General features: G+C 36.7%; 1 protein-coding gene and 1 long non-coding RNA gene across 3 annotated transcripts in view; one reads left to right on the plus strand and one right to left on the minus strand.

The window, feature by feature from the left end:
• Positions 1-6,131, minus strand: part of LOC109384836 (uncharacterized) — a 22,310-nt gene extending 16,179 nt beyond the window's left edge. The window contains exon 1 of the long non-coding RNA XR_002124497.1: positions 5,766-6,131. This is a non-coding gene — a long non-coding RNA (uncharacterized LOC109384836). The remainder of the gene's footprint in view (positions 1-5,765) is intronic.
• RASAL2 (RAS protein activator like 2) overlaps positions 1-23,394 on the plus strand; it is a 291,558-nt gene that overhangs the window by 177,783 nt on the left and 90,381 nt on the right. The gene's annotated exons all lie outside the window — the stretch shown is intronic.

Consider the following 23,394-nt stretch of genomic DNA (forward strand, 5'->3'; position numbering starts at 1 on the left):
GAGTAAATGAAGAAATGACTCTCTTCCCTTGATATATAATTCTACTGGCTTCAATTAAGTTACTTAAAACCATGCAAGCCTGAGGTTAAGTTCCTTTATGCTCTTCTTTCACCACATGACATGTAATGCTAGGTTCTGGCATCAGAAAATGGATGTTCTGTGGTGCCTGTCCTGAAGGTTTTCTAAAGTACCCCTAAGTCTAAATACTTACAAGAGGTTTGGTGAGTGAAATATATTCTATTCATCCATCTATTCATCCATTCATTATTTATTAAGTACCTACTAATGCCAGGCATTTTTCTGAGCTCTGTGGATAAGCTGAAAATGAGACGAAGCCCCTGGTACCCCCACCCCCATCTTCCTCACATTTAGGGGGAGAAAAGGGCATGAAACATCAGTACATAGTCTTTTGGGTAATGGTGAGGGCTGCGAGAACAAAATAGCATAGGGTAAAAAAACGTAGTACAGAGAATGTAATCAACTCTGGATGGGAAATAAGTTAAACCGCACTAAGAAAAGAATTTAAGCCTGGGTTTTAAAGGGTGAATAAGAGTATGACAGGGAGACCAGGCAAGGAAGGGACTTCCAGTCCGAGAAGCAGCTACACCAACAGTAGAGGTGCTTTTCGCAGAGCACAGTAGATGACTGTTGTCATTCATCTTCAGAGATCTGAAAATCATTACTGGCTTGAATTAGGAACTACCTCGCCCTATTTAAGTTCACTTAAGAATATCCTTCAAGATATGTAATATGTAAGTATATTTAAGCATAGAAACTCATACTTGAGAAAGTTATATCCGTGAACGTCTTCTGTTGCTTGGGAAAAAAGATTACTGTTGTTCTGTTTTCTCATGTGCACCCCAGTGATGACCAGTAGCACAGTCTGAGCACTGCCACACGAGAGTATATCCATCAGAGGTACAGTCAGTCCGGGTGGGAAGAGTTGGGGCATCACTGTCTCGTGTCGCAGGCAGCCCCTGCAGAAGGCTGATTCTACTGGCTCTGACTTCCTTTTATTGAGCTGAAATCTCTCTGTTCTTGTAACCTAGACTCACTATTCTTGGTTCTAACACTTGGATAGAATTAAGAAAATCATGAGCTATTTCTTAGAATTATTCTGAGGAATAACAACCAAAAATAATTTCAGTGTGCTTTGCACTAATTTAAGGTCAATTATAAGTGACAATTAGTAATAATGATAAAGCTTTGTGTTACCTTGGGTGAGGAGAGAGTAGGGTTGTTGGAGTTTTGACACATGTAAAGCAGAGTGGGAGTCTGTGGTCCATGAGTCTTCATACACCCTGAGTTTATTTCTTCTTTACAACTTTTTTTTACGTCTTTCTTTCCCTATGATTCTTATTTGAGTAGCGATAGGGTTTAAAGTAGTTCATCTTAAATAAAAATAGGAAACCAAAAAAAGGGCAGAGGAAAATGCAATGTTTCTTGAAGAAAGATGAGACTGGATAACCAAAAACAAATCATGACTTAATTAAAGGAGACTTTACATTTAAATCATTGTGACTTGGGAGAAAAAGAAATGGGGGAAAAAGGGGTGCCAAAGGATATACATATATTCAAATAGGTATATACATAATATGTGTACATATGTATGTCTAGATAGTGTGTCAGAATGTAGTCCATGTAATACATACACATGCATACACATACATATATATATATATATATAGAGAGAGAGAGAGAGAGAGAGAGAGAGAAAGAGAGAGAGAGAGAGAGAATAAATGTGTTTCCATCAGCTCCTTGTTAAATGGTAGATAACAGATTGATACTGTGCTTTTCTCATGTCTGTCCTATTCCACTGTCTGAAGTGGCAGGTGGAGCCTACTCAGTGATTCAAACTGTGAATTTTTTCTAATTGATCCGTCCTGACATGCTAACCTCAGCAACTAAGCAGCTGCATAATGTTAGGTCATCATACCAATAATAAAGATGACATCACTGACCTGCCTTCCTTTTTCGGAATGAAGAAAAAAAAAACTACCCTGGAAATATGTTTGATTTTAAAACAAATTAAAATGATGACGGAGAAGAATATTATCCATAATTCTTCACCTTTAGTTGATTTAATTAGTTAAGAGCCACTCAGTTTATAAAATTAATTTTTGATTGTTCTTTATTTTTAAAATGAAGTTTTAGCTTACATACTGAATGGTTTTAGGGAAATAAAAGTTTTCTGAATTTAAAATATTTCCTCTGTGATAAGTTAAGGTGATCTACTGAGTAAACGAATCAAAATAGTAATGTGTGTGTGAACACACTCTGTACATCAGCCATAAGATATTTACCTGATTTTTGTACTTTGAAAAGTTTATATTTTAAATCAGCTTAAGAACATTCAAAATAAGAATCTCTGAAATTTATTTTATTTTTCTGTCTCTAAAATAGGGCAGCTTTTGAAAAAGGTTGCTTTAAAAAAAAAAAGATCACTTCTTAAAACACAGATGCACACATTCACCCTACTGCCCCTTGGGACGGAAAAAATGAATAACCCAGCTTGGTAAGTCACGTTGCTTCTGAGGCCGATTGCCTGCACCCAGTGCTGTGAAAGAGACGCAGCGAGTGAGGAAGGGTGGCTATTGTTTAGCGCTCTCTAGCAAATACACTGGGAGGGGGGAAAAAAAAAAGAATTGAGTTTGACTGGCATTGGCTCTGGCTTTTCTGCATTCCAAACTGTCTGAGACAGAGAGTGAGCAAAAGAAAGGGAGGGGGCCGGGGGAGAAAGGGAGCGCGGGCGAGTGCGGTGTACAGAGTGTTTTGAGTTTCTGACTGGCATGCCGGAAGGATCATGTTAGCAGCACCCAGAAACTTCCCAGGATGCAGACCCCAGGTAAGAGTTGCTCGAGTCTGTCTGAGATCGAAATGAAAAGTTTGTATATCTTTAAAGGGAGTGTGGCTTTTAAAAATTACATAAATGCAATGGCTGTTTACCTTTGGGATTATTGGCTTAAGAAAAAAATAGGTTGGTTTTCATTACTGTGAGGTCACAGGAATATTGTGTGGTGGCTGTCAGCATTCCATGACAAATCCAGCACAAGCATAGGCGTCTGAGGAGCTCAGACCAATGAAAAGGGCAATGATCATAGCAAAATATTTCCAACGCAGCGTTTACTTGTTCTTTCAATAAGTTGAAGTGGATTCTTATTCTGGAGCCTCCCCAAAAATTCTTTATGAAACGTGAAGATACCTGGGAATGGGTACAGGTCGTTTCTCTCTGAGGGAGACAAAAGGTATAGAGCATAAGTAAGATTCCAACAGCCTGGATTGAATCTTAGTAGCTCAGAATAAATCTGTGTCATTTGGGAAGTTCAACAGGTTGGATCCATCGACAACAATAAGAGCATTCAAATGAGAACTTGGCTTGTCCTTTCTGCCCAAGGTAGGCTTTTAATGTCTTTTGCCACTAGATGACAAGTTACAAACGTTAACTGATTGGCTCACTGAAAGTTAAATCAGAAAGAAACTTTAGCCATCATGGACAGTCCAATCTCTCCATTTGCAATGAGAACATTGAGGTCTAAGGGATTTAATTCTTGCTCAAGATCACAGAGTTAGGAACAGAATCAAAGTGAAAATCTAGATCTCCTGATTTTCAGTGGACTGTTTTGTTCCTGGAATCAGTTACATTAGGCTTTGTGGGGTTTTTTATCTGTGCTGTATCTGCAGGTCTCAAGTACCATGGGTTATTGCCTAAGTAGACCAAATGCATCATAAGCCTAGATTGAAATCCATGGAGAGGAGATAATGGGGAATGGATGTCATCAAATCCTATCGATACCATGCTCTTGGTCAAAACCAAAAATATATAACAAAATATTTACAGAAGACAAAAAAAAAAAGCTTTCAGCTAAGGAAAATGACTATAGTTTGTGTATTGCTTTTATATAAATAATTGCATAACTGTAGCATATTCTGAATATCGGTATATCAAATTAAAACTCAAGTTGATTTTAATTTTTTAAAGACTTTAGGACTTAGCAATTTTCTGTAGTAATTAAGTTAATAAAGTTTTTTCTAGATGTTAATGTCCAGTTTTGTAACTTCTATCTATATATTGGAAGCAAAAAATCTTCCCATATTCAGCCTTCTCTATGTTTATTTTTTTTAAATTTAAGATGACATTTAAAAATTACCCCAACTGTTTGGACCAATCGCTTCCTTATCCAAGATCCAGCTCTGTTTCTCTCCATTGATAAGGGTCCTCTGTTACTTTATCTCATGAGTTATGAGTTTGAATATGACTTAAGTGAAGAGTCTTGAGACTCACAAAAGACAGCGAACATCTGTCTTCATACATTTTCATTTAGTTCCTAAAAAAGGTTGCTGCCCTTTCCATTTTTCTGGCGACCATTGTGGGGTTGAGAGAGGCCGCACTATTCTCGTGCGCTAAATAGTAAAGATAGCCGCTGTCAAAGGGCCTGTCATGGCTCTTTACAACTCCTGGGAACGAGTTAGCTTGACTTGGCTATAACCACAGTGAAGTAATGTCGTCCTTTTGTGTTAAAGCTTGACCTGTTCATTCCAGCTTTCGACTGGGTCTGTGTAAGTGCACTTGTGATTTACAAGGCTGTGGGGACGAGCAGTATGTTGTAAGGAATAAAGGAATAGAAGTGCATTTCATTATTGCTCTCGGCTATCGGAAACCAAATTACAAAGTACATTCTCCACCCAGTAGGAAACAAGAGACTGTTTGTCTTATGGTGGAACCCATTACTTAAGCATACTGTTTATAAGAGGGCTGATGGCTGTAAAAATGGGCTCATAGTGCTCTATCCAGCTTAACAGGGTTCATGTTGTATTACAGCAGGTCTTAGATTTCTCTCTCCTCTCTTATCCTACATGGAGCATGGAAAGGACTGCCATGATATGTGTGTGTATTATGTGTATATATGATAGACAGATAGATGATAGATAGATAGATGATAGATAGATAGATAGATAGATAGATAGATAGATAGATAGATAGATAGATAGACAGATAGATGTGGACCTTTGGTCTGAGTATATTTCCCCCTATCAGAAACAATCAGAAGTCATTAATCTATTGTTGCTGATAGTTTACTGACCTAATTTGAAAAAAATTACTTTACTAACCAACCTAATCATTATAAAACTTATTACCATGTTAGAAGGAAACACATATTCCTTTTTCTCTCCTGAATAAAAATGTTAGATTATGCAGGATTAGGTTTTCTGTGTCAGAGAAAAGCAACAATAAGGGACCCATTTTGTGACTAGAGACAAATTTTAAATAGGAATAGAGTGAAATGAGTGGCATGAGAAAAGAAACTCTTCTATGTACATTGAATAATTTTCTTGTGACATTTTCTTGAAAGCAGGCCCATTTTCACTACTCATGGTTTTTTCCCTTGATATTAGTTTCTTTAATTTCTTTTCATGAAATTATATATACACACATATATGTATCTCCACATAAATATAGTTTATATATTAAATTTTCAATGAAGTTTAAGAGCTCTGCAATATAGCTATGACATTCTTGTGGTAATAGTTTGGCTATAGTCAATCAAAACTTTTGTCTCATTCAAAGGAAGTGTCATAGCTCCTTTCCTGCTGCAGTTTCTTCTACCTCTTGGGTATAATTCTGTGTTTTGTACCCCAGTTAACACCATAAGAGTGAAATCTCTTCAAACAAAAGTGAAGACAAGACAGGCCAGGGGCAGGGTCTTGAGATTGGACGTGGAAAACACTCTGAGTTGTTAATTTAATTCTTTACTCATAAAAATTACCTGGTTATCCACTCGAAACGCCAGGAATCCTTATGTAGACAACATGGTTGTGTTTCCCTTTCTGCTCCAGCCTTGACCTTCCGCAGCTTCTAAAGAGGAAAAGTTAGACTCGTTTTGTTCTTTCTGTTCTCTCACGCCCTCTAGTGGTTGTACGTGATTGTCTTGTTTTCAGTTCTCTGTATATCAGCTTTGTGAAGAAGCAGGTGACTATTGTGAAATAAGGTTCCGCACATTCTTACACTTCAGCTGCATAAACTTTCTTAAAGTATCTAATTCTTTCTGCAGAGAAGGGAGGAAATTGATTGTGCCCTGTTGTTTCCTAGTAAACAGCGACTCAAGAAAATGAGTCATGACTGAGCAATATGAACCCTTCTAGTTGTCTGTTGTGTTTTGTTTTTTTTAAGTGCTGATGGGGATTCTGCCAATCAAAATTCCACATTTAATTATGGGTATGATCTCAGCTTGTGTTTGGAAGCCTTAAGCACTGCCAGAGAATACTTTCTTTGTACATACTTGACAAGTATGAGAGACTTACTGAGTCAGTCATTAAAATTCAGATGAAAGTCTGTATCTTCTCTGGTGCCCTCCTGGCCCCTGCTCAGACCTTACCATTCAGCTGAATTCGGAGTACCAGAAACTTAAACACATAGAGAGGGAGCCAGTGTGGAGTTCTTATCAATAACTTGACTCTAGCTCCACATTTCTGTCATTCTCAGGCTTTCAGTATTTTATGAGTCCATGAATTGCTGACACGGCAACTTGGAAAGTTAGTTTAGGTTACTGCAGCCCTGTTCTTTGAAGAAGAAAAGTTACCTGGTTCTATGCTCTTTCTTAGGGCAGATTGTCGCTAAGTCAGGAACTCGAGCTGCCAGGATCAAGCAGGCGTCATTCAGGATCAGGTGTCACCTCGGAGAGCCTACCTGTTGGACAAGTTGCTAACTTGGATGTCTTACATGTAATTCCAAAGACTGTTGAGTGTCTTTGAAAAGCTTACCAGCACCGCTGCATAGTTAACTATCCACAGAAACTACCTTTAGTTAATACGAAGGCTAGAAAGACGGAATATTCTTTCACTTCTTAATATTCGGCTTTGGAAATATTTTGCTAATTGATAACTTCAAATGGGTTGTGTGTAGTTGATTTGATTTTTGATCTCTTGAGTCAGGAGAATGTTAAAGTATTTGTTTCCCTGCTCCAATAACTCATTTTTCTAACACCTAGAATAGAGTATCAGGTAAATAAATGACATAATTTATTTTCTTAAGAAAAAACAAAAAGGAATCAATGTGTCAAAGTGAGTGCAAGAAAAGCCACGAAACAACCTGGCTGTGTGACTATGTGGGCTAACAGGGAAGGGTAATCATCTTTTATGTACCAGGAGCTTGCTGTAAAGAGCTCGTTTCTAAGAGTTTGCTCAGTATGGTGATAGACTATTTCTTATTAGAATTTTCTCAAAATATGGAAAACTGATCACCCAGAGAAAGGGTAATAGATAATTTAATTTTTTTTTCGCATATGGTTGGGAAATTGCATCACATAGTATTTGATCTGATTTTTGTGAGACTCTTACACAACTGACATTTAAGGGGGTTTTTAATGTATTAAAATCTTTATTTTATCTTCCATATAATTTGCTCACATACATCCTGAGAGTTTCTTTGAAGCATTTTACCTCCACTTGAAATTCAATGAAACATCATGATAATTTCTTGAAGCAATAAACATCAACCTGTTTTACAAATACCATCATTTTCCTTGTAAATACTTGCATAGCCACAATTACTAAAATTTTGAAATATATTTTAGTTTTAGTTTTATTCATTTCCTTATCTTTTAAAATAGGACTCAGTAAATACTTGGTTGATGATCAAGTTTTAAAGATACATTTTCAAAAAAATAGCTTGTTTTTTTCCAGTTGGAGTCAGTGTCATTACAAAGATTAAAAACCAGTCTCCCTTGGTAACATTTTGCTCTGCAGAGGGAGTTTATTGTAATATAAAAGGCAGAAGTGTATCAAGTTGATCCGTGTGCCTCAATAGAACTGTTTAGGTCAATCCTTGATGACACCACTTTATTTCAGGAGTTATTAGTGTGTGTGTGTGTGTGTGTGTGTATTTGTTTTATTATGTATTTATTTATTTATATAAGTTTTATTGGGGAACAGCCATGGTCATTGATTGCACATTGCTTTCATGCTACAATGGCATAGTTGACTCTTAAGGATGGTGCAGCTCACAGCGGTCCATGCAGGGATCGAACCAGCAACCTGGGTGCTATGAGCACCACGCTCCAACCAACTGAGCTAACCTGTCACCTCTATTTTGGTTTGAAATGAAAGCCTTTTTAGAACCAGAAGTCAGGCTTTCATCTGGACCTTTTTAAAAGGAAAACCTAACTAGTTTTTATTTACCAGTTTTCTCAGAAGTATGTCTTCCTGTGAACAAACTGCAAAATGTATCTAACAATGAAATTTTAATTATGAAATAGTGAGCTTCAACGATGTGACTATTTTATTGCTATAAAGTTGCTGTGATTTATGACAGCTTTCTAGTGGGTTTCTCCCAGTGTCAGAAAGTATAAACCCATTTTCATTTTGCCTACTTTTTGAGTTAAGTATTTAAAGGTAGACTTTTTCTCTCTCTTTTCCCTTATCAAACCTGTGTTACAAGAGAATAGAAGCTGTTTTAAGGCTTTTCGGTTTTAATCCAGATGTTGCTTATGTTACATTTTTCTCTGACAGCCTGAAAAGAGAAAATTTTAAGTTTTAATATCCAATCATAATATGTAATGGACTCCTCCACATCAATGAGAACAAGGCAAGACATGAGTGCCCATATTAGAAAAGAGGCAATCCAAGCAGCCATTCAATATATGGAAAATTTGCTCGGTTTATTTAATCATCAGGGAAATACAAATTTAAACCCAAATGGAATTACACATCCATCGGAATGTCTAAAATGAGAATAACAGAAAATACCAAATGTTGGCAGGAATCTAGAACAAAAGGAGTTTTCAGGCACTGCTGATGGGAGTATAAATTAGAGCAACTGTTTTAGAGAACTATTTGACAATATCTACTCAAGTTGAACAATGCTCTGTGACCCAGCACTTCCACTCCTGCTAATGTGCCCCATAGAAATACATACATAAGGTTCACCAAAAGACCTATACACAAGCATTCATAACAGCTAAAACTCGGAAACTACCCCAGTGCTCACCAGCAATAGAATCAGTAGGTTTGCTTACACAATGGAACTCTATACAGCACTGACAAAGAACAGAGTACTGCATCATGCAACAGAACGGATACATCTCACAAATGGATGTTGAGCATGAAACATTAGTTTCAAAAGACTATCTATGCTGTACGATTCCACTTATATACAGTTCACACTAGTCTGAGGTGATAGAAGTCAGGATAGTGATAATAATCCTTATGGGGTAATGACTGGAAAGGGTGTATAAGGGATGCTTCTGGTTGCTGGTGGTTTTCGCTTCTGTTTCGTTTGTTCCAGATGCTGGTTACCCGGATGAGTTCCATTATTTATACACTTTCCTGAATATATGTTAGAGCTTGAGAAAATGTATTCCTATAATTTCTCCATTTTGGAAAAAGAAACAACCCTACAAAACAAAACCAAAAAACTCTAAGCAGATTTGTAGGTTGATGGTGTGATACTCTTTGAAAGTACTTCTTGTGTATGTAGGGGGTGAAGAATGACCCCGTGTTTATTCTCATGTTGAAAGTTGTCTGATCTAAATATGCAGTCAAGGATTTACATTTGGTATCATTTAAAGGGTTAGACTGTGAAAGCATCTGAGAAACCAGGCTTGTATGTGCATCTTCAGAACAATATGGCCCTGTGCGGATAATAGACCTACTAACTAGGCTTTTCACAATCTCTGAGCACACCATACAAAACACTCATTTTCATATGTCATACCTTAATTTAAAAAAATATGTTTTACATATATTTTGTATGTATTGCTGTATTATATATAAAGATATAGATGTACTCATCAAGCACATTAATTTTTGCATATAGTTATTATATTGAGTTCATGATACAAATTTAATAGTTTTCCATACTCATGGCTTTAATATCATTTTGCTTTAAACACCTATTTCTACATGTTTAAAGGATACATGATTACTTGTTGTATTTGAAGAAAAATAAAACATTTCAAAACAGCTTTTTCATCACTGTGGAAGTATCCAACACAATAAATGGAAAATAATTAATTAATAAATGTTAATTTCCTTTTTCTTTACAAAAATACAAACATGACATGCTTTTGGACATGCCTTTCTTCTCATATAAATTGCCCCCCTCCATCCTTTCCTTCCAGCTCTGAGCCATTAAAATGCCTGTCTTGAGTTCTATGTCTGGATTCATTTACAGCAGACTTCTCCCCTAGATGCTGCGTATCTCACCTGTTTTACTCAAACTCATTGTTTTCATGATAGCGTACTACATTAGTTTGGTATTGCTGTGTAACAAATGAGCACACATTTAGTGACTCACAGTAACACCCATTTATCATTTCACAGTTGGCGTAGCTCTGAAGTCCAGGCAGAGTGTAGCTTGTTGTCTGCTCAGAGTATCATAAGGTCAAAAGCAAGGTATCAACCTGCCTAAATGCTCATTTTGCAGTTGTAGGACTGAGGTGCTCTGATTTCTCGCCAGCTGTGGTCACGGAGTTGTTCTCAGCTCCTAGAGACCGCCTTTGGGTCCCAGTCCTGTGGCACTCTCAGAATATGGCAGCTTGCTTCTTCAAAACCAGTAAGAGAATCTTACTCTAGTCTGTGATGGAGTCCACTGTAACACAGCGTGATCACCTTTACCATGTAATGCAGCCTACTCAAGGGAGTGGCTCCCATCATATTAACAGGTCCAGGCCCCACCTACACTCAAGGGTAAGGGATTGTACAAGGATGTAGGCACCATACATACCTACATCATAAAAACCAAGCCTTTACATAAACATGATTCTTAATTGTGCTTCCCACCACTTCACAATTAAATGTAGATGATTTCCTTGAAGTTAACGATACTCTAATTCTGGCGGGGTTAACAACCCTTATCTTTATATCAATTAAATTAATATTAGTTTTATGAGGCCTATGCGTTTCTGTGATCAGCATTTCATTTCCAGCCTGCCACTCGTTTTCATTAAAATCATGGAAAACACAATAAAATGTTTAATTGTGCAAACAATGCTGAACAAATCCTAATGCCAGATTAACTATGGTGAACATGTGACCCCACCTCATATTTATCATCAACTGATGAATGACAGTCCTGGATTAAAAAAAAAAATACTGAACTAAAAAGTTAAATACCTACCCATTCTCAAATTATTTTGCTGTTGAAGAATGATCTGAACGCTAAGGCGGCCCCAGGCCCTGAAACATGTTGCATATCTTCACCAACATGACAGTTTTCTGCCCATTTTCAAATCTGCCTTTCAATTATAGACCTTTCCAAGTGCCTGTCACTTAATCCCTCTTGACAACCGGTGCCACTCTTCTTCCTGGAATTTTTATATTGAAGACATCTTTTCTTTTCATTTCAGCATATCTGCACCTGTAGATCCTTAAAGGCTGCTTATGATTTCATTGTAGATTTGCCTGTTTTCCTCCTTATGAACACTTAGGTGTTTTTAGCTTTGCCATTAACTTTGTGTTAAACATCTTTGTACATATATCTATGTCCAGCTGTGTGGGCTGATATTTCTGTAGGATTGGTTCCTAGAAGTAGAATCAAAAGGTAGTTTGCATTTCATATTTTGATAGATGCTGTTCAGTGAAGCCTTGCAAATTCATTCCGGGTGTCTTTTTTGCTATTTGAAGCTTTTAATTTTTATGTGTTTCAGTCTTTCCACTCTTTTCCATTGGAATTTCTGGCTTTTGTGTCATGTTTGAGAAAGGGCTATCTCAATTTAAGATTAGGCCTTTTTCTGAAATTTATTTTTGGTTTTGTGAAATGAGATTTTTTTCAGTTGCATTGCCAGTTGTCTGAACACCTTTTATTGAATGATCTATTCTTCCCACACTCATTTGAAAGTACCCTTTATTATCAGCTAAATGTCCACATGTCTTCTTCTGGATTCTTTTTCTGTTCCAGGGACCAATTGTTCTGTTCTTACATCAATATCACAATGTTTTAATGACCACAGACTTTCATGTGTTTCTCTTACTGATACAGAAAAGTCCCTCTAATTAGTTCTTCCTTTCAAAACGTGTTTGGCTTTTTAACTCATGCATTTATTTTCCAAGTGAACTGTAGAATCAAGTAGTCCTCCACCCCCTGCCAAAAAAAGAAAAATGTGTGTTGATATTTCAACTGGAATTACAATGAATGTGTGTGTTATTTGGGGGAGGGTTAACTTTCATACACATTGCTAAGTTTTAGATGTTTTTAACTGTACATAAAGGACATGTTTTTATATGTTCTTTTGGGACCTTTTTTCCACTTAAATATTATATTACTAATATCTGTCCATACAGATGTAGTTCATTATTTGACTACTGTATGATTTTAACATTGTTTGAATACACCAAACCAATTTAGAGGTAAAGCTTAGGTTGGGTTTGGTATTGGGATTCAATCTCATATTGAAGGGTATTGGTTTGTTAACAGAATTTTGCTGTTGGCATCAGCTTGGCTGTGAACATTCTTGTTCATTCTGTTTTCATCCACTTGCAGGAGTTCCTCTTTGCTGTATTCCGAAGAGTAGAATTTCTGGGTCTTAATGTGTATAAATGCTCAACTTTAGCAAATAATGCCAAACTTTTCCTACCACAATATATATATAAAATCCGAAGGGATCTGTATTCTGCCTAATACTTGGTATTGCTAGAATTTTTCATTGTCGTCATGGAATGAAGATGAAATGGTTGATTTGCAAACCTGATGATCAACCAGAGTGAACATGTTTCCTAAGTCTGTGGCTGTATCTTTAATGCTTTTGTGAAATTCTTCTGCTCTCTCGCCCCTTTTTCTATTGAGTTGGTTTCGCGTTTTCTATCAATATACGTATAGGAGTTCTTTATATGTTCTTGATAGTAGCCCTTTATCAGTTGTGTGTGTTGTGACTAGAGTGTCAATTTGTAACTAATCTTTTCATTTTTTAAGAGTCTCAAGATATTTTTTATTAGGAGTTTTTTAAGTTTTTGTTCTTGACATTTAAGTCCTTAATCCACCAGGAGTTGGTTTTTATGCTTTTATACTTTTTTTCATATTGATATTTTTCCCCTGCTATATTTATTGAATAGTCCTTTCCCCCTGTGGGTCTAATGGCACCCTCTCTGTCATATATAGAGGTTCATATTTTTCTACAACTATCTTAAATTTTTCTTATTAAGCTTATCCCCAGTTTCTAGTTTTAAAGGTTTATTTATTTATTTATTTATTTTGAATGGGATCTTTTCTCCCATTAATTTCTGTGATTGGTAATTGCTGGTAAATCGGGAAGCTCTTAAACTTTGTATATTTCCCTTACTCTTAATCATCTTACTAAATACTCTTCTTCCCTGCTGCCATCCTCACTTAGGGAAACATCTTATTTTCTCAAATATTGTTCTTTCTTTCTGATATCTATATCTGTTATTGCTTGTCTTGTCTTCCCATGTTAGCTAGAACCTACCGGTAACATATAGCAGACCCTGGGGAACCCACATCCTGTTGAAAAATAGTGGTGCTAATGCACACCTTTGTGTTGCTACTGACCTTAATGAAAATGTTTTTAATGTTTTAAATTTGTATATAATAGTGCTCTTGGTTTCTGGTCTAATTTATTAAGTTAAGGAAGTCACCGTCTATTCCAAATATTCTAAGATTCCTTATCAGAGGAGACACTGAATGTTATCAGTTACCTTTTTAGCATCTCTTGAAATGATTTGGTTTTTATCTTTTAACCTGTCATAATAACATTGCATTAAGATGTTTATTCATTTCCCCCAAGTCACAGATGTAAAGCCAGGAAACTTAAATTCAGCAAGTCATTAATAATATAAATATTGTCTTTTCCAGTATTCTCTAAAACCCTTAGAATATTTTAAGTGTTTTATCATCCAATATACTAACCTTGTGTTTATCCTTTTACTCGATTAGCTAATATTACTTTATAAAACATCACTAATGAATTTCCCAAGAGATTTAAAGTTTCATTATTTATTAATTACCTGCAGAAAAACCTGCTGGTCTCTCTTTACGCTGACTAAATATGTCACTGCTGAAACATAAGAATACATGGAAAAATATGTTCATTTATTCATTCATTTAGCAGATATTGAGCACTTACTACATGCCAAGATTTGCATTAATGTTCGGCGAAATCCTTTCGCTAAGAGATACTTGTGTAAACGGGCCATCAGAATCATTGATTGATGGGAAGGAATTAAACCAATGTCTGTACTCTGAATTTCAAGTGGATCTTTTCATACCTTCTGACTGGAAACTAGACCATCTGACTTCCTGACTTTTTAGGGATCTTTGGATTCGTACACAAGTTCTTTATCCTTGTTGTAGTATCTTAAATCATTGAGCAAAAGAAACAGTTTTACTTCCCACTTAATGATTCTTCATCCTCAAACCTCTCCCAAAATACCTAAAAATTTTATAGAAGAAATTCTGATATGAAATGTGGTTAAGACTGTGAACTTGGGAACAGGAATATCTTAAGTTCTGGTGCCTCACCCCCAACCACTTACTGGCTGTATGACTTTGTTACTTCTCTAAACCTTAATTTTCCCAGATACAAAATGGGAAAAGTGTTACTACTGCCTCACAGGGTTGTGATGAAGAATGAATAGGATTAAACATGTAAAGCACTTCATGGACTACCTAGTACATTGTACGTGTATATGTACATTTGGTCTTTTCTTATTCTTAATACAAATATTCAAATTATTGCTAGTTCTAGAGACAGATTAGTGGAGCTTTTACCCTAATGATTTTCAATGTACTTGCATAGCAGTGATTACCTTAGATGTGTAGCTTTATCCATCTATCTACCCCCTCAGTAAATATGGAGTCGCTACTATTTGCTTGATATCATGTTAGGTGCTAAATAATAAGACTTCAAGAATTACAAATACTTTGAGTAAAATTAATTGTAAAGTTTAACTTTTAGGGAAAAATAATTCTTCAAGAATACTTACACATTAGCCACTTTCTGGATATTTTTTTTTAAAGATTTTATTGAGGAATGGGGGAGGGGAACAGCATTAGGGAAACGGGGAAAGGGAACAGACAAGTTGCTGTCCTTTTGTTCTTCAGTCTAGTTGTGGAGGACGTTGCTTCACTGGCCCATGTTGGTGTTATCATTGCGCTCTTCCAGGGTGAGGCAGTCACTCGCCGGCCATCGGACAGCCACTCACGGCAGCTCACGCCGGCTGCCCGCCAGCCCCACTGCAGCCTACTCCATTGCCAGTGACTCACGGCAGCCCAGCTCCAGGTCAAGCTGTTGTTCACCATCTTAGCTGTAGAGGGCGCAGCATCACTGGCCCTAATGTGGGATCCGAAGCGGGGCCCTGCTGCTCAGAGCTGGCGTCCCAAGCCAACTCTTAACCAACGTGCCACTCAGCTGGCCCTCTGGATATTTTTAAGAAGTTTTCTGTTCATTAACCACAGTTGTCACTTTATTTACATTTTTTACGTAAAAGAACACTGTTAGTGTTTAAGGAACCTGATTATCTTTAATTCTATGTAGTCATCTAGGTTATCTTTAATTCTAGATAGTCATCAACTTCCTTAAACAGAATCTGCCGTTAGTCTTTGATTGGCTCATTACTTTTGAGCATCTGTTTTATAATAATAGTGTTACATTTTTTAAACTGCTTTGGATGGCCTGCTAGCTCAGTTGGTTAGAGCACAGTGTTCATAATACTAAGGTTGCCGGTTCGATCCCCACATGGGCCACTGAGCTGCGCCCTCCACAACTAGATTGAAAACAACTACTTGACTTGGAGTTGAAGGGTCCTGGAAAAACACACTGTTCCCCAATAAAAAAATAAAATTAAAATAAAAAAAGGTTTTTTAAAAATGTTTTTTTAAAACTGCTTTACTTTGGTACCTTTCACTGGAGGATATGAAAACACCTTCTATTATATGTTTTACATAATCATGTAATAGGAATGTCTCGTATAATATTAACATCCTTGTTATCCTGTGACTTCACATGTCAAAAGTGTCGCTTTCTAACCAAATAAATGAAAATTTAGCCTAGTTTCGTTCGTTTCTTCAGCTCTAATCATATAAGGTAATGGTTCTGGCAAGTAAAAACCAATGTGGGAGTTTATTCATTGACATATAATTTATGTGTAAGTGGTTTGAGGTTTATATAGTATGTATTTAGGGTACATATTTAAAGTGTTGAGTTATAGATTTTATAGGATTTAACTCTGTTCCTCTTACAGTAAAATATCTCCTCACCAAAATATATAAAAAATTATAGTTTGACATATACTTTAAGCTTCTTTGAAACAAAATGTTGTACATATTCAAAAGAATATAAAGATGGAAACGCAGTCACATTACTTGTCTTTTAATTGCCTTTTTGAAAACCAATTATTCCTACTTCCAATTCTTTATCACAATAGTATATTGAATTTTAATAAGTTCAATAATAATCCTTCACAAATTTAATAGACATCATCTTAATATAATATCGACTATTACTTTGAGTTATACTTGCATTTAATTAGTACAGGTGATTTATCAATCACTGTTGCTTGAAGACCGTTTGTTTTTCAAATAAGGACTTTATATAATATTGAAATAGAATTTGCATGTAGGGGCATATTTAATTTTACCCTTAAGATATCAACCAACATCAGTGTTAAATTTCCTGATTTTGATCATTGTTCCTGGTTATACTCATATATGAGAATGTCCTATATTTTAGAAAATATATCCTGAAAGCTGTTGGCAGTACAGGTCGTGATGTCTCCAAGTTTCTGAAATGGTTTAGGAAAAAAATGCACATATGCACTAATATACGCAAGAGAATGATTAAGCGAAGGTAGCAAAATGTAAACAGCTGGTGAATCTGGATAAAGGGTATAAAGGAGTTCCTTGTACTCTTCTTGCATTGTTATGTAAGTTTGAAACTATCAAAATATAAAATTATCCTCCCCAAAATCTCCACCAACTTAAGCAGCTTTAGTTATCAAGGAAAAAATATATTGCCATATATTACCTGCCTTTGTTCATTCCTGAGTACCTAGTATTACCCTTTTCCTGTGTGCAATAATAATAGAGCAGGGAAAAGTGGCCGAGTCACTAGTTTTGGTTTCTTCAAGAAGGATGGAAATCCCAGATGAATTAGGAGGAAAATATGGTGCTTGTAAAATCGAGAAATAACTCTCTTCTGCTGTAGCGTTTTAAAATTCTATGGATTAAAAGCAGATTACTTATTACATCTTATTTGAAGGCTTCCACAAAAAAATCTGTCCATGAATGTTCATAGCAGCATTATTCATAATATTAAAAAGTGGGAACAACCCAAGTGTCTTATCAGTGGAAGAGTATTTGACCTTAAAAAGAAATGAAGTGCTGATACATGCTGCAGCGCGGGTAAAACTAAATGAAAGAAATCAGGTACAAAAGGCCACCTATTATATGATTTCAGTTATATGAAAAGTCCAAAATAGGCAAATTCATAAAGAAAAAACTTAGATGAGTAGTTGCTAGGGCCTCAGAGGTTGGGAGGAATAGAGAGTAACTGCTAATGGGTACAGGGTTTCTTTTTAAGGTGATGAAAATGTTCTGGAATCAAATTATAGTGATGGTTGTACAACTATATGAATATATTTAAAACCACTTAAAAGGATGACTTTTATGGTATGTGAATTATATTTCAATAAAGCTCTTCCTAACTAATTAAGAGCCAGAGACCTTATAAGTTGACATGATTCGGCTTACTATAAATTAATTCACAGACCTCATCTTTAATTTTTCCCCTGGCTCATTCCAATCTACTTGAACTGGCCTCCTGACTATTGCAGCTTCTAGGCCTTTTTACTGTTTTTTTTTCCTCTTCCTAAGAACCCAGCAACCCATTCCTCAACAGGCAGCCTCTCCGAGATGTCTTTCCTCTCTACCCTCTACACTGGTAGACCTCTTCAATGTTGCCTATCCCCCCTTGCGTGCTTTACTCTTCTCCTTGGCACTAGTCACCATTTAACACAATATGCACTTTACTTTTTATCTGGTGTATTGTTTATCTCTTCTCTCTAGAATCTTCCCTCTAGAATATATGCTGAGTGGGGGCAGAGATTATGTCTCTTTTATTCACAACTGTATTACAGGGTTTAGAACAGGCTTGGCACATACTTTCGCTAATGCTCTTAAATGAGTGGATCTGAAAGTATTAGTACAGGACCCGCAGCTATAACAAAATCAGGAGTAGTAAGCATATTCCTGTCACCATGCATATTCCAAATACTTTCCATATTTTTAGGAAAATAATGGATACAATAAAATCAACAGATGTTACATAAGTACTTACTGCACGTATGTAGGAAGGCGCATGATAAACCACCAAAATGGATGGGATTTGGTTATTTGTTGAGAAGATTATAGTGAAACATTATTTCTAACAGTTCTACTCAGAGTATTTTGAAGTCTTTGACTCATATTTTAGCAAAATATATAGCTCACTATAGAATGGTAACATCTTCAGGTAAGTTTTATTGCTTTATCTTAAGGAACATTTTACAGAAGGAGACCTGATTCTTGCTATGTTTAGATTGTAAGCAGGGAAAAACAGTGTGATGCTATATATTATAACAAAATTTCAACCTAAAACTTTTTCTTCAGTGCCTCATTTGCTAACTCTGTGTTTACAAGAGGCAAATTTATGGTATTGGATTATTTTGATACTTTTCTGTCTATACTGCCTTGTCTTTTATAAAAATAAATAAAGGATTTATTTGTTCCTTAACCAGGTATTATTTTGATTGTTGATTTGGAGACTAATGGTATGGATCTTTACATGAAGAGTATATGGGATTCTTTAGCATTAATCTATTTTGAGATCTAGAATCACAATTTCACTACTATATCGTTCAATAAACACTCATCATCCACTATGTGCTAGGCATTAACATTTTTTAAAATTAGTAGAATACAGTTTTTGCCTTCTAAAAGCACAAATCTCTATAAACAAATACAATAAAATAACAGGAGTAATAACAAAGTGTGGACAAGAAAGCTATTCACTCCATCTTAAGGTGTCAAGAAGACAGACTCAGCCGAGTCTCAATGGATCAGTTCAATATTGTCAGGTATATAAGAGAGACAGAATAATAGGAGGTGCCAAAGTCAGTCAACACAAATTCTTAGCACCTACAATGGCCAGATAATGCCCTGGACTGTGGGGATACACTGATGACCAAAACATGAATTTTTCCTGCTCTCGTGTAGAGTACTTTCAGGAAACAGGCAAAGACATGGAAGTGAGGTAAACAGTACAGCATGGCAGAGCCAGCAAGAATCTGGGGGCCCCTCCCAAGAAAGAACAGGAGCCAGATCACACCAAGAAGCTGGAACTTGATGCTCTAAGCCAATGATTTCATCCTGGGCGCTCCAGAAATATTGTGTGTCATGAAGTTATTACAAAGGGATTATCATGCTTAGGTGCTAAGCAAGCATACCCTGTGGATTGTGATAAATGTCTTATTTATCACTGCTTTTCAATTTTATGTAGTTATTTTGAGTAATAAAATACAGACTTATTTGAATATATTATGAATTCCTACCTTTTTTTTTTTTTTACATTTTCTATTTTCTCAGTTGGTGCTATTGCTGCAACTACTTCTAAATCACTATCTGTCAAAATGACTAATCTTAAAAAGAGATCCTGAAATATTCAGCCTGATATCTCCTGCCAATGTTGAAGCCGCTCAAACTTTTAGAGCAGCCATCCAAAACTTCAGTAAATATTTATTGAACTCCTTCTAAGTGCTAGGCACTGCTCTAGACACTGGGGTTGCGAAGATTAATATAAAACAAGGTCCGTGTCCTCAGGGAACTTACAGTCAAAGTGAACAGAGTTCAGATGAAGAATAATGAAGCAAATATGGAGAGAAAGGTATGGACTCAGGACATATTGAGATAGAAACTCTTAAACAGTGAGAATTCTCTCACTGACGGCAGACTCCTAGAATAGAAAGCAAGAAAGAGTAGATTATTGAGAACAGAGCTAATGTTTTGCTAATGCAGGAAGAACTATTTTTTTAAGAGCATTGTTTTCTTATAGCAACAAATCTAATCAATCTCCAGAGAACAGGGATATGAGTGATTTATATGTCTCTGAAAAGATCTCTTCTGCCTGATTGTCCTCTGCCTTTAATCTGGTGAAATAGTTCTAAACCATGTAACTATGTAACGTAAATCATATAAAACATCCCTCTGGGTGGGTAGGACTGCTTCACAAATGACAATGGCAAGGATTGAAGGACAGTCATTTGCTTCATTGGTGGATCTCCGAACCTTCATCCCAACAAGCCCACTTCTCTTCTTTCAGATTTCAGCTTTCTCTCTCTCTCTCTCTCTCTCTCTCTCTCTCTCTCTCTCTCACACACACACACACACACACACACACACACACACACCCCTTTCTTTCTCACTAAGAAAGACAGAGCTATTGACTAGAAGCCCAGAGTTGCCCCCAAGTTCCGACCACCGGCTCGAATTCTATGAAGTGGACTTGTAATATCCTTAATGTTGCTGCTGGCAGCCAGTTACAGATTCCATTATTGTGGATCAATGCCGTCGCCATGTGAGGTGGGGGGAGGAACGGAGGAGGAGAAGAAAGAAGGGATGAGAGCTTCCTATTCACAGATTCATCAACCTGCCTTTGCTTGCAGGAAATCTCTGTCAAGGGGGCTGGGATGCTGTTGCAACAGCTAAAGCAGGAAGGGGTTAGGAGGCTGCAGTTCTCTCCGCTCGCTGAAAGGAAATTTGAAAACCTTTCTCCTTAGAACAAAACAAGATGCTGAATTTGTTCTTTTGCCTTTGTTTTTGTTTGATGATATGCTTTTCTTAACTGATGAGCTATTGTGCTGTCCGCTTATCTAAGCTGCTTCAGAGTACGAACCTGTTTCTTTTTCTTTGAGTATCTTTATTCTTTATTTTCCTTCGCTTTCTCCTGATTAAACACAAATCGTTATTCAATTTATCCAGGCTTTCTCTTTCAGGCTAAGGCGTCACACCAAGCGACAGAAGGACAAATCTCTCTACCCTTCTCTGCTGTCACCCTCGTTTAACCCCCTCTGTTTCCTTCCCCCTCCTCCCGTTGTATTAGATTGATGTCACAGAGACAGAATTCAGAGTGGAGGGAGGATCTCATCTTCTCTTTCATTATTACAGCCTGGCTAGCAATTTAAGTGTTGGACCCCCAAGAATTTAGTCTCTGTATCTTTCTTTTCCCACTTCATCATTCAGTCATTGTGCTCTGTATGGAAAAGTTTTCTGGCTGGAGAATGAGTCTCCTTTCCCCCGGTGATGTGGCCGAGTGGCTGGATAGTAGCACCGAAGAGGAGAAGAGCCTTCTGTCGTTTCTGGGTACGGTAGGGCTCCGCTTGTTCTTTTAACCCTTTGTCGTCTGCACTTCTCTTACTTTGGGGAGTAAGACCCCATGTTTTCCAAAATCCATTTTTGGATTTTTTTAAGAGGGGGAAGAGGAATTACGAGAATATGTTTAAGTTTGCTTTTCAAGTTTTGTTCATGTCTATAGAAAGAATGCCACCAGGACTGGCTATGAGAAATAAGAGACAGTTTGCTTTAACAAAGAGTGCTAGCTAGGAGCTCCATGCAAGGCTCACCATGTCATCTGGGCAGCTGTTCATGCTATTAGACAACTTCTGCTAGCCAAAATATATTATTGTTTGACTATACCTCTCAATACAGTGAGGATGAGGCTTGCTGCGTGGGAGTGGGCGTAGGCTTTGTGTGCAAGAAAGCCAACATATGGATTGAGAAGTTGCTTTTTATGCAAGGTGTGAAATATCTGTAATGTTCATATATAGGATTTCTACTGAGTAAATGAAATAAGACACATGGACCAGCCATTATTTTAACTTCCCGTTTACAGATGCTTTCTAATAAATTTCTAAGTAAAGCAATTATTGATCATGGAATTATTGATGTAATAAACAAATTCCTAGGAAAGTTAGGTTATAAATCAAATTGTATCTTAAATGTAATAGGAGCGCTTGATACTTAGAGAAATCCTATTTGTGAATACTTTTGTTAGATTAATAATTGTCTTTAAATTTATCCTTTTTATGAATTTGATTTATCTCAAAATATATTCCCCTAAATATAAGTATAGCTTTATTATAAATAGACAAAACTTATGGTCTTCTAATTTATTTCTCGTAATATTTTCTCTGACCCATATATAGTCTTCTGCTATTCCAAAAGATATCTCTATCTTTTAAAAATCTTTGTTATTATATTTAGCATAGAGTTCACTTTTGTTTTATTTGAATCAGTTTTGTTGTCAATCATAACATTGTATAAATAATTTCTTTTTTCATCAGGTCTTTTGTAATTTATAAGGACCCAGGTACACATATTTAGATATTAATCCTACTCTTGATTTGTTTATCGTAGTCTCACATACCTTGGGCATTTGGGTGACTTTCAGAAATTTGTGTACCTCTTAACTCCTCATTTCTCTGAAGCCTATCTTATTCTCCTGGCTTCCCATTCCCCTCCCCCCACACACATGGCGAACCATCAATGAAGAAAAACAAATACAAACATCCCTGAGTGAACCCAGCCACTTAGCCCCTACTGCATCATGGGAAAGGAAGGCAGAGTCATTCTGAACATCTTCCCCTTGCTCTTGCATGTTTTTATAAATCACAGTTATCGAGCCTCAAGGTTAGTTTCTCTCTCTCTCTCTTTTTTTTTTTGCCATTGCCCCACTAGCCTATAAAGATTTTGATCAAATAGAGATGGGCAAATAAAAAGTACTAAGTTTGTGCCCCTCCCCACCCCCACTGTTTAGAAAAGTTAGTAAATCCCTCTCCATCCACAGATGGAGATAATAAAGACAAAGGATGTTAGAACATGCTTGGAAGAAAAATGCCAATTCCTACAAATTATCCACCTAATGGAAGAAAACCTTGGCCTATGTAATAGATAGAACACAGATAAGTCAAAGTCATGAGTCTACTCCAGGGCTATCACAGGAAGTGTAGCTGCTGAGTGAGAGTCCACGGCTAGTATCCCATCCTGTGCTGCCCCGGGGCTGAGCCCTGGACGTCCACTCATTTTATTTGGGGAGTGAAGCTCTCTCCTGACCATGAGTAGCAAACACTGCCTTCCGTGGATAAACAGGAATTTACTAAACTCCTCTAGAGGAACTAGGAGCAAAACCGTCTCAGATATTGCTTGTAATAGCTGAGGATTAAGCAGAGCCCTTGTGAGGAGTCATTTGCTAATGTAATTACCATTAATAAGAACATGCTTTACCCAGTGAAGACGCTAAGAGGAAAATAAGAAAACTTAATCTACTTTGTGGTGAATCCAGGATAAGTGGAACCAACAGAGATACTGTGTCAGAGAACCTATCAGACTATGCTTTCGTTGCCTAGGGAATTTTATGG

Source organism: Hipposideros armiger, unplaced genomic scaffold, assembly GCF_001890085.2.
Source record: "Hipposideros armiger isolate ML-2016 unplaced genomic scaffold, ASM189008v1 scaffold_6, whole genome shotgun sequence".
Taxonomy (NCBI): Eukaryota; Metazoa; Chordata; class Mammalia; order Chiroptera; family Hipposideridae; genus Hipposideros; species Hipposideros armiger.